Source organism: Peromyscus leucopus, unplaced genomic scaffold (assembly GCF_004664715.2).
Source record: "Peromyscus leucopus breed LL Stock unplaced genomic scaffold, UCI_PerLeu_2.1 scaffold_573, whole genome shotgun sequence".
NCBI classification, from domain to species: domain Eukaryota; kingdom Metazoa; phylum Chordata; class Mammalia; order Rodentia; family Cricetidae; genus Peromyscus; species Peromyscus leucopus.
Window position 1 is genome coordinate 180,749 of NW_023505479.1, and position 11,752 is coordinate 192,500.

The window sequence follows — 11,752 nt, forward strand, 5'->3', positions numbered from 1 at the left end:
ATCAAGAAGCCTGCCATGGCCATACAGTTTGTAAGCAATATAAGCCTCTGTGTTTACTTGGTTGGGTCTGAGCGGCTGTGGGACTGGCGGGTGACAAAAATTTGTCCTGACTGTGGACAAGACAGGAAAACTCTAGCTACACCCACGCCTCCTCCTTTGGGCTGTATATCCCAAGGTCATGGGCAGAGCAAATACCACTGCACTTAAAGGTAGGGGATGAACCAAATTCTTTTTTTTTTAAATCCCAGGCACCACTGTAGTCCTGGCAGAGCAGAGCAAATTAAATTGACAAAGAATAAGGTATTTCCAGATAAACACAAGAATGAAAGGAAAGCTAGCCCAGTAGATAGATAAACACGCCACACACATCACACAAACACCCCACCCACACACCATTTATACACATCACACATACACAGACCACACACATACCACATACACCACACACACCACACAAACATTCCATACACACACAGACACTATTTATACATATCGCACATACACAGAGCACACACACCTCACAAATATCCCTCCCCACACACAGACACCATTTATACACAGAGCACATACACACACACCATACATACCACACACACACATATCCAATACACACACACATATACACCATAAATATACACACACCGTACACATACACAGACAACACACACACACACACACACACACACACACACACACACACCTTTAAGAAGCTGCTATATGCCAGAGTCTGTGCTGTGACTTTGTGTCTTACTTCAGTTCTAAAAGCAGCTTTTCAAGGAGATATTTGTATGTAAGGATGTTGAGGCTGAGGATGGCTATCAGGTGATGAGGGTTTGATTCAACTCACCGCACCAATATTCTTTCCTTCTGAAGAAGCAGGACATCGTCTTCTTCAAGTACAAAAATGAAAAAAAAAATGGTAAAACGGGGAAATTTAACATGTCTTACATTTGCATTTAACTGACTCAAAGTCTGGTGAAGGACCGGGAGGAAAAGCTCCCTTCTGAGTTGATCTTGTCAGGATTCTTAACTCAACAGGGCTAGCCTGCATCCCAGCTGTGAAATCTGAAGATGTGAGGTGGAGTGTCCAGGACCCCGTGGGATGTTTCCACTTCCACATTGCGCCTTCCAGGACGGGAGGAATTGGCAGCACATCCTGTTAGCCAAGCCCTTCCAGACAGCCAATCTTTCAGGGCCAGCAAAGCCCAAGCTCTCTCTGGCCAGAAGCTCCATGGCTGACCTTGAGCTCGCCCTGTTTTGGTGAGGGGCAGGGGGGGTGTACTTACTCCATATGCTCTAGTTCCTCTCTGGGAGCTAGTCAATGGAAGCTTGCAGGAAGAGCAAAGATAGCCAAACCTCTGATCCGGGGCTGAAGAATGACTCCACATTTGTTCCCACACAGCACACAGTTACCAAGGAAAAAACAAGCGAAATAGAGCAGCTGCTCAGTCAGCTCCAGGGGAAGAGCCTGGTTCTCCCTCCGACTTCCCTCGCTGCATCTAAATTTCACTCCAGTGCTGTTGTTTTGTGATTTGTTTGTTTGTTTTTGCTTTTGCAGTTTTTTGATTTGTTTTGTTTGCATTTGGAGAGCCAACTTCAATGCAAGCATGTTTTAAAAAGTCATTTAGTTTTGTAACATTGTAATGCAAACACAGCCACAAAGGAAAAACTATTGAAAAGAGAAGAAAAGAAAATCCCACCGCTTAGAGATTATCTTGAAATATCTGTATTCACAGATCTGCCAGGAATGCGTTTGACACTGCTCAACTGTCTACTTTCAAACGGCAAAGAAGCTGCAATGGAACATTTCGTGTTTTCCAACCATAATTCAAATACTCAAAAATGTACTCTCACACACCTATCCTTTTAAAAGAATAGATGTATTCCAAATTCTGTAAATATCAATTGTACCCTAAAGAGGCAGGTTTTTTGTTCCTTCAGAAAGATCTTCTGGGTGCTAGGAGGATGGCTTAGCTAACAGAGTGCAGCTGACGACACTTGAGTTCAGTCCCCAAGATGCACATAAAAAGCCAGAGGTGGTTGCTCACATTTGCCATCCCAGTGCTGGGAAGATAGAGACAGGTGCATCTCAGCTGTTTGCTGGCCAGTCAGCCTAGCCCAAGGAACAAATTCCTGGCCAATGAGAGACCCTACCACAAAATTTGAGGTGGAGGGCACCTGAGGAATGACATTTGATATTGGCATCTGGCATCCACACGTGCATGCACAACTGCACACACAGGAACATACATGCATGCACGCACACATGCACATGGTAGAAACATCAGAGCAGGTACTTTAGGAAAGAAAGCCAAGCAATTCATTTTTATATGCAACAATTCTTTCATGTACTTTACTAATGATCAACAACAACCATATGGTACAAAAGATTTGCATAATTTTACCCCATCTCAGTCAAAGGAATTCTATTTTAAGAAAATCTGGCTTTACATATTTTATTTAAAATTGTGGGTGGGAGGAGAGTACATGCTTGCATGTAAATGGAGGCCAAAGGACAACTTGTGGGAATCACTTCTCTCCCATCATGTAGGTCTCAAGGATCCAAGTCAGGTCCTCTGGTTTGGCTGCAAGCGCCTTTACTGACTGAGCCATACCAATGGCCAGATTTTACAAATTTTATATATAAAAGTTTGTTGAAGAATTTTAGTCCTTTGTGGACTTCCAGCACCCACTTCTTACAGCAAGAACTTGTTGGCAATGATACAGTGAGTGACTTAGAAAAATGATGTCATCTTATGACATTCCCAGAACACATCAGCACCAATACACACTCCTTCCCCAGTAACGCCTGAGCAGTCTCTTCACAGAAGCAGACGTAGTAAGGAACTTCCTTCTGAAAGGACGTCATCTTCAGAACTTCCTTCACTGGATGGAGACTGGCTCTCCTTCCCTTCATTTCACTGTCAAGGCAGAATTGAGGACGTTCCATAATGTGGGACCACAAAGCATAATGAAGTCCCTGAAATGGATCATTATTTACTATTCGGCAGTGGTCTTTCAGGCATGTTAATGCCCATGTCTCTGTCAAATAAGCACACTTCAGTTGAGTTGGGTCACTTAGTTTCCAGTGACAATTTCAGCGACTTTTACTGTAGCAGGAAAAACAATGACATATTATCTCTTCCACAACTCAGAGTTTTTACCTTTATCTATTTAGTCAGAAACCTCAGAACAAGATGTGAAATATTTCTAAGCCACTTTTAAGTTTTGTGAGGCCTTAGATTCGTACGACATAATATCAAACACCACTATGAAAACCACAGACATTTGTCCTCATGATTAGGTTAACACAAGTTTGGAAGTATCCGATCAATGATCGTAGTGAGAAGCAAATACTGTAGATACAATAAACACGGGGGAAGGGCCATTACTAAAACTGGAAGCAAGGAGCTGGGGAAGTGGCTGAGTGAGTGAGAGCATTTGTTGTACAAGCAAAAGATCTTAGTTCAAATCCCCAGCACCGTCAAAAAGCTGGTTGTAGCCTCGCTTGTGCCTGTGACCCCAGAGCTGTGGGAAGCAGAGATAGGAGGATCATGTGGCCTTGCTGGCTGCCAGTTGGACTCCAAGTTCAGTGAGAGACCTTGTCTCATAGGAGTAAGATAGAGAGTGAGAGACACACCGTCACACAAGTGTTCACATAGAACACACACACAGAGGAGACAATGGGCAAAATTCATCGTGAAGGATACTTTGAATGGTCTTGTCTTCAAAATGAAGAATGTTGCCAATGGCTGGAAATGTGCGGCTCCCGGCCAGTCTTCTGTGCTGGGGAATGTAGATTGTCCCCTCCTTTACAGGAGCGCCAGACAATGACCATCTGACATATGCTACAAATTAGAACTAGGGGTCACTGCACAGTAAGTGTTAATAAATCTTACTTCCTTCATTTTAAGGATTTTTTTTTTTGAGGGGGGTGTTGTTTTGTTTTTTGTTTTGTCAAGACAGGGTTCCTCTGTGTAGCTTTGGTGCCTGTCCTGGAACTTGCTCTGTAGACCAGGCTGGCCTCAAACTAATAGAGATCCGCATGAAGACTCTGCTTCCTGAGTGCTGGGATTAAAGGCATGTGCCACCACGCCCGGCCATTTTCAAGTATTTTAATAGGTTTTATTGTAAAGGTAGTTTTAGATTTACATAAAAATCTAAAAATCATTATAGAGAATTCCTGTAAATGTCCCCCAGTTTCTTCATTATCTTTGATCATTACTTATGCACCATAATTAATAAGTACTGAACTATTATTTTTGACTACATTAATTTTTCTTAAAAAATTTTTAGGCAAAAATTGAATAGAAATATAAAAAGTTATTTCTGCCTATATTGTAATCGGTCGCCACCTTACTGTTGATATAATACATGAAAACTACAACTCCCAGAATGCATTGCTGACAAGACCCTCTGGCTCCTTCCTTGACCTTCCTACATAGATCTGCAGTTTATCATACCGTTTTTACCACCTCCTCACCTCCTTCTCCAACCACTCCAGTGTTCTCTGGGATGTTTCATCTTGGCCTGAGCATAGGCTAGGGTTAGGCTGGAAGTAGGTGGAATGGGAACAAGATCCTAAATTTTCTGTCTGCCTTGATTTACCATTGCTCTGAGTCTGGGTCTCTGAGCCAAGGAACATTTGTTTGGGAGGTACTAGGCACCCCCATCTCTGTTGGTATGAGCCAGTCCTGGGTCTTCTATGAATTAGAGTGCCGTAGATTGCTTTCAGCCATGCTCCATCTGCTATGTAATTAGTGTCACTTGCCTAGCAGTCTGGCATTGAGTTGACAGTCCTCATTTGTAAGTGGTTTTGTTTGTGACTTTGTGTCATTTGGGGAGGTGTTAGGAACCGCTGTCTGGAGGCTGCCAGCCAGCCATTGCTTAGCACCAGAAGGCTCTTTGGCTTACCATGGAAATTCCCAGCTAGCTCCATTGGAATGAAGAAAGCCTAATGAGATAGAGGCTGGGCTGCTGACAAGACCGGGCCAGAATAATGTTGTTACAAGAAACAAAACAGATGCAGAGTAGCCAAGATGACACCACACAAAAAGAACACTTTGCCCACTGGAGGAAAGGTCACCTTATTAGTGTTGCTGTAAGGAGTGAGAACATGCCTCACGGAACCATGGGATGCTCCGCCAGAGGGAGCGGTGGGCTTCTCAGAGGTTTGAATCTGTTCTGGATGACTCAGAGGAGGTGCTGTGTCAGTGTGATGCATTCTAGAGTGGATTTGTATAGAGGAGAGGACAGTTTGGTGAAGAACATCTTGACGGTCAAATAAGAAGATAAGAGCAAGCTGTAGATGAGGTAGAAGTAACATATGTTCTGTGATGTTCTGTGCAACCGAGCGTCACAGGTAAGATGAAGTACATTTGTTATCATTTAACCTCTCAAAGCAGGGAAGGTTGTTCCCTCATTGCCGAAGACAACACACACTCAGATTAGGATTTTGGAGAAGCAAGATTGATCTGAACTAGAAGTCTCTCACTGAGACTCACGCTGTCTCAGAAGAAGCCATGTAAGCTGCCAATGGAGAAATCAGTCAGTAGTTCTATCCAAGTGTAAGCTGCCAATGGAGAAAAGCAGTCAGTAGTTCTATCCAAGTGTAACATCAATGACTACAACAATAGCCAGGATAGCATGATATTCGAAAATGTGCGATAGTGTCACTTACAGCCTAGGGGTAACCAACAGTCACCCCGTGGACTTAAGTCCTGACCAGTAGAAGGAATCCATGACAGGCACTGTAAAATTTAGCCAGCTCCCTGTGGCTGGTGAGGCTGTGGAACTTAGAGGAGAACTTACCTCTGCTGCTCTCCCAAACCAGTGTTGAATCTGTAATGATGTGCAAAATACCCATCCTTATATCCACAGAAAAGGTGTCATTTTTGCTTCTCCTCAAAGAAGCTCCTTTTTATAGCAGAGATCATTACAGAGAGCTACAACTGATTAAACTGCAGAAAATGACTGACTGTGGGTGCCCTCAACCAATTAACAGTTACAAACGCAACCCTGTCTTAAGGCTCAGGGAATATTACAGAAATACTATAAGAACCAGAGGTCAGGGCTGTCTGCTGTGAGATAGCATCTTCTAGAAGAAGGGGAAGAGGAAGAGAGGAAGAAAGAGGAGAAGACACAGAGTAGCGGGAGTGTGAATCTGGGGAGGAGACCGGAGCGAAAACAAACAAGATACGTCGTGTGAAATTCTCTAAGAAATAATAAAAAATATTATTTTTTTAATGAAATAAACAAGCAGTAGTCAGCTTTCACCAGAAAGTTCTGGATTCTGCGCATGATGGTGTTGAAAGACAAGGAAGAGTTTTGACAGAGTCCAGCTGAATCAGGTGAGCTGTTTTGTGAATTAGGTGGTATTGGCTTTGGAGGGAAGCCCTCCCTCTATCTACTTGTACAAAAAATAAAATGTGGGTAAAAAGCATCTAGGAGGATGGAAACTTCTGGGAGTGCAAAGACTGGTGGTTTGCACTTCCTTCTTCACACTTCTTCCTTCTTCACACTTGTCCAAAGTTTCTGATTTCCATTGCTGAATATTCACCACTTGTTTGATTTAGGACTTTTCTCTTGGTGGAGGTAGAAACCCTCTAAGCCTAATCAGTGAAGAAGATGAAGGTCACATGGGCTTCCTGAAACCCAGTGAGCCCATTCCTGTGAAATCAGCACAGTACTGCAGCCCTACTGACAGCCAGGTGGGTCCTGGGTCAACGGAACTTAACCTCCAAACGGAATAAGCCTCATCCTAACCTGCCATGGGCAGCTTGGGGCGGAGGAGAACCAAGGAGTTTTCTGTTGCTGTCATCCTTTGGAAAAAGTTCTTTGTTGATTGATTCCAACATGTCTACAAACACACACACACACACACACACACACACACACACACACACACACACTTCCCACTCCCATCCATCGCAGTGTCCCAGACTCCAATGTACTAGTTTCTAGAAAGACTCATTTCTGTCCCTGGAAGCATCATCCCCTTCCAGGCTCACAAATGCCAGGCTCCCTATTGAGAGTGGGAACATCCATTACACATAAGAGAAATTACTAGAAATTAATTGGCTTATTGATTACCTTAACTAATGGCCAATTTACCTAAATATTTGTACTTAAACTTAGCTACTTTAAATCATTTTAAGAGCATAGCTGCACTGATTTGGTACTTATAATAATTGTAACCAATTACTTTAAGATTCAATTGCTTATAGTTTTCCTGGAAATTGCTCACATTAGTGTAGTTCCATGGACTTTCATTTTTTTCATGCCCGGATGTACTTTGCCTCAAAACTCAGGCTCTTGCAAGTGAACTTCTAACGAAATTGTCACATTTGTCACTTTGCTTCTTGCAGATGTGTTTCTGATTTCTATCATGTGCACCTGTGCACTTCGTGTTTATTAATGAAATTAACACATGCTCACGATTCATTTCATTTGCAAAGTACTGACATTCTGACAAGAAGAATGATGGTGTAAATTGGATGGGCCAGAGCCGTTTTGAGCAACATGCTTTTCTCCAGCCACCTGGTTGTTACCGTATTAGTGGGTTCTGGTGACTGAGGAGACGGCTCCCTGGTTAAGCGCTGGCCATGCAAGCATGAAGACCAGAGTTCAGATCTCTGGAACCACTTAAAACCCAGGGTGTCATGGCTAGTCTGCCTGCAGTTCCAGTCTCAGAAAACAGATGCCCAGAAAGAGCTATCCAGATAAGCCGCACTTGGGGGCCACAGAAACTCCATGGTGTGGCCTTATTCCATCTTGACTCAAGGTCAGAGAGTCTGAGCTTGTTTTGCCCCACAAGGCTGCATAATAGGATGTTTTGGCGAACGGCATGGCTGCTAGATGTTTTGAGAATTAAGGAAGTGTTTATACTTGTCTGTATTTTGCACGTGAACCATAGTGTCCTAGAGAAGGGGAGGTTTTTTTGCCTCTCCCCTTACTAGTGTATAAAAGTCCATGAGGAATCCAACTCAGGATGACTGTGGTATTGACCCAGATCCCTCTTGAACCTATTCTGTGTCTCTGTCTTTTTCTTTTACATCTATGTCTCTATTTTTTTATATCTGTTATTTCTGTTTTTTCTTGTTGTTGTTTGTTTTTTTAAGACAGGGTTTCTCTGTGTTGTTTTGGTACCTGTTCTGGATCTCTCTCTGTAGACCAGGCTGGCCTTGAACTCAGAGAGATTCTCCTGGCTCTGCCTCCCAAGTGCTGGGATTAAAGGCATATGCCACCACCACCACCTGGCTATTTGTTATTTCTTTATCCTCACTCCTCCATCCAAGACTAATTGATAGTGGGGTGGGACCCAGCAGCCACACCGGTAAGTTCCAGGTTTGGTAGAAAGACCCTGCCTCTTTGAATAAGGTGGAAACACGATGAAGGACAAACCTGAACATCAACCTCAGGCCTCCAAATACACATGAACCCTCATATACAGGTGTGTGTAGCACGTATCCTAATTGGTCTTAATAAAACCTGGAGCCAGATATCAGGGCAAATGCCGAAAGATCAGAGAGACACAGGAACAAGCCACAGCCACCTCTCACCTCACCAACTCCTCAGCTGAAAGGACTGAGCTCCTGTCATCTATCACCTTATATTCCTTTTCTCTGCCCAGCCATATCACTTCCTGTCTCCACCTCCCTAGTGCTGGGTTTAAAGTCATGTGTGCTCCCAAGTACTGGGAGCAAGGCATGAGATCCCAAGTGCTGAGATTAAAGGTGTGTGCCACCACTGCCTGGCCTCTGTGGCTAACTAGTAGCTGGTTTTGCCCTCTGATCCTCAGGCAAGCTTTATTTGTCAGAGCACACACAAAATATCACCACATTTCCACTTTTGTCTAAAATGAAAAAAGATTACAACTAATATAAGAAAAACTATATACAGTAAGTACAATAACTATATGCAATACATACAGGCAGTAAATACATCAATAATGTCTAGTCCATCAACACTTGACAAATTCAGAGAAATTACTCCATTATTTATCCTATCTTGGTGAATCCAAAAGGCTATACCCTAATTCACTTTCTATTCTAACTTGTATTACCATCTAAAACTATCTTTTGATGTCTCTCAACCTTATATAATATTATAACCTCTTTGGTGAGTTTCTTTTCTGAGTCTGATAAACAAGGAAAACTATAACTATATAACTATCTAGTCTTCAGCTCCCTCAGAGACACAAGAAGGAAATAATATTACCTGAGTAAGCAAGGAAAGTGCAAGCAAGTGACTTCCAAAAAAGTGTGAAGAAATGACAGAAAAAGCTGACTTCCTGGAGAGTCACCCAATGACTCTCTGCCACATTGGAGCATCCATCTTCAGCCTACAGGCCTAGCATATCTGACAGACGTTTCTGTGAAGCAGGACTTTCTGAAGGGCTGTCCTACTTTGTCTTGGCAAGGTTCAGCACTCCTTTCTTTTGTTGTCCTGCTTGTCAATTTGGATAGCATACTGTCAGCAGTCGAGGCAAGGGCATTTTCTTACCCAGTGGCTAACTTTGTGCCACAAAGAAAGCAAACTACATTTGGATTTTCTTCGATGCCCATCATCTTCTCTGAAGTGGATTGATGCTGCAGGAGCAAACAGGTCTCATAAAAAAAAAAAAAAGTATGTTATTAAAACATCTTAAATGCCATATTCTGTAGATCTCTGAAGTGTTTGAAGACCTGTCTAGCTAAAAATATATCTCTGTTTGACCTTGAAAAGCATACCAAACATGACTATAAGTTTAATTGTAATAGATGGCTAACTACTAACTTGCATTTCTTTATATCTAATTAGTTGGTAATAATAACTTTCAAGGACTAGAAATTTGCATTGCATTGTTAAATGAGATGTATAGGTACAATATCCTTGAACAAGATTAGAAATATATGTATAATATGTTCTAACAAAAATAATCTCAACTTTGTATCAATATACAAGGATCCATATCAGTGTAAAATATTTAATATAAGTAAGTTGCTTTTTAAAAAGTAGGTTTCAATAATCTACCCATTTATTCTATCTATCTTCCATTTTTCTTTTTCAGAGTAGATTCAGTAATCTATCCTTTATCCTATCATTTCTATAAGTGTGTGCCTACAACACATGCAGGCATGCATACACCACACACACACACACACACACACACACAACACACACACACACGAAGTGGAAAAAAAAGAAAAAATAGTGATAATAATCTGCAACAGCAGATCCTGAAGTGCAAAACATATCTGCCAAGTGTGTGTGTTTCTAGAAAAGCCTACAATGTCCTTCCAGTTTTCCTTTGCCCTTTTATATATTCATATCTATTATATATCATACGGCCCACCCTCCCTCTTTGTCCTTCTTTTATATCAAGAACGGTTCCTACAATAGCCTCTACCATTTCCACAGTCTTTATTGTTGGTATATGTTTCCCCTCGTGTGTTTTTCTAGGCCTTAAATTACTTATGTGCTGCTATTGGGCTGTTTTTTGTTGTTGTTGTTGTTGTTTACTGTTTATCCTATTGTATTCACTATAACAACAAGCAGCACTGTTTCCACAGGGCTGAATTTTGCTAAGTGTGAGTATTTTATAGCAAGACTCTCCAGTTCATTTTCTTCTGAAATAAAAGCTTGAATGCTCCATATGAACTTGTGGTTACATTTTAATATAATATTTTTTACTAATTCTTTGAGAATTTCGTATAGTCATATGATTATTTTGATCATATTCATTCTCTCAGCTACTTTGAGTTCCACCCTCTCCCTCTCAACTTCATGTCTTTTTTTTTTTTAATAACCCACCAAGTCTAATTTGTGTTGCTCACATATTCATGGGTATGGTACCATGCCCAGGAGCATAGGGTGCTTAACTTGCCAGGGACCATATTCTTTATCTTTATATATCATCATATATATAACATAGAGAGACTATATGTAATATATTACATTACATGTAAATACTCTCTTCTCCTCCTCCTCCCCCTCCCCCTCCCCTCCCCCTCCTCCTCCTCCTCCTCCTTCTCTTCTCTCTCTCTCTCTCATCTCTCTTCTCTCGTCTCTCTCTCTCTCTCTCTCTCTCTCTCTCTCCCCACCAGAGGCCATCAACTCTCAATAGCTTCCTCGGTAGCGATGGAAGCTCATGAGCCTTTCTTGCTCCATGCTGCAATATTGACTGGCTTGATCCTGCGTGGGTCTTTGTGCAGACAGTCGTGGCTACTATGATTCACGAGTGCAGTGATCCTCTCATGTCATATTAGACACTGTTTTGCTGCGCACTTCCCAACTTCTGGCTCTTAAATCTTTTGGTCCCCTTACTTCCTCGTAAGTCCCTGAGCCTTTGGGGAAGAAGGTGTGATATAGATAGCCTATTGGTGGCTGAGCACGCCACAGATAGTCTCTGTATTTTGACCAATTGTGAGTTTCTACCAAAACAACCACAATGAAACTTCTCAGACAGAATCTGAGGGCTGAACTAATCTATGTGTATAGTGATAACAAATTTAGAGGACAATTTGATACAATGTCCGCCTAGCAAAATAATAGTAACAGGTCCCCCCTTGGGGCCTATAAACTCCCAACCATGGTTTTTCCGCCTGGTTTGCAGCACCAGGCATGAGTTCCATCTTGGAGAATGGGCCTGTATAACATTTGTAAACACCATAGCAAACTATGGGACTCTTACCCGAGATGCTCGTTATTACAGCTTACAGGGATCACAGCTGGGTAAGACTATTGATCATTCCACACCCTCAGCAACTAC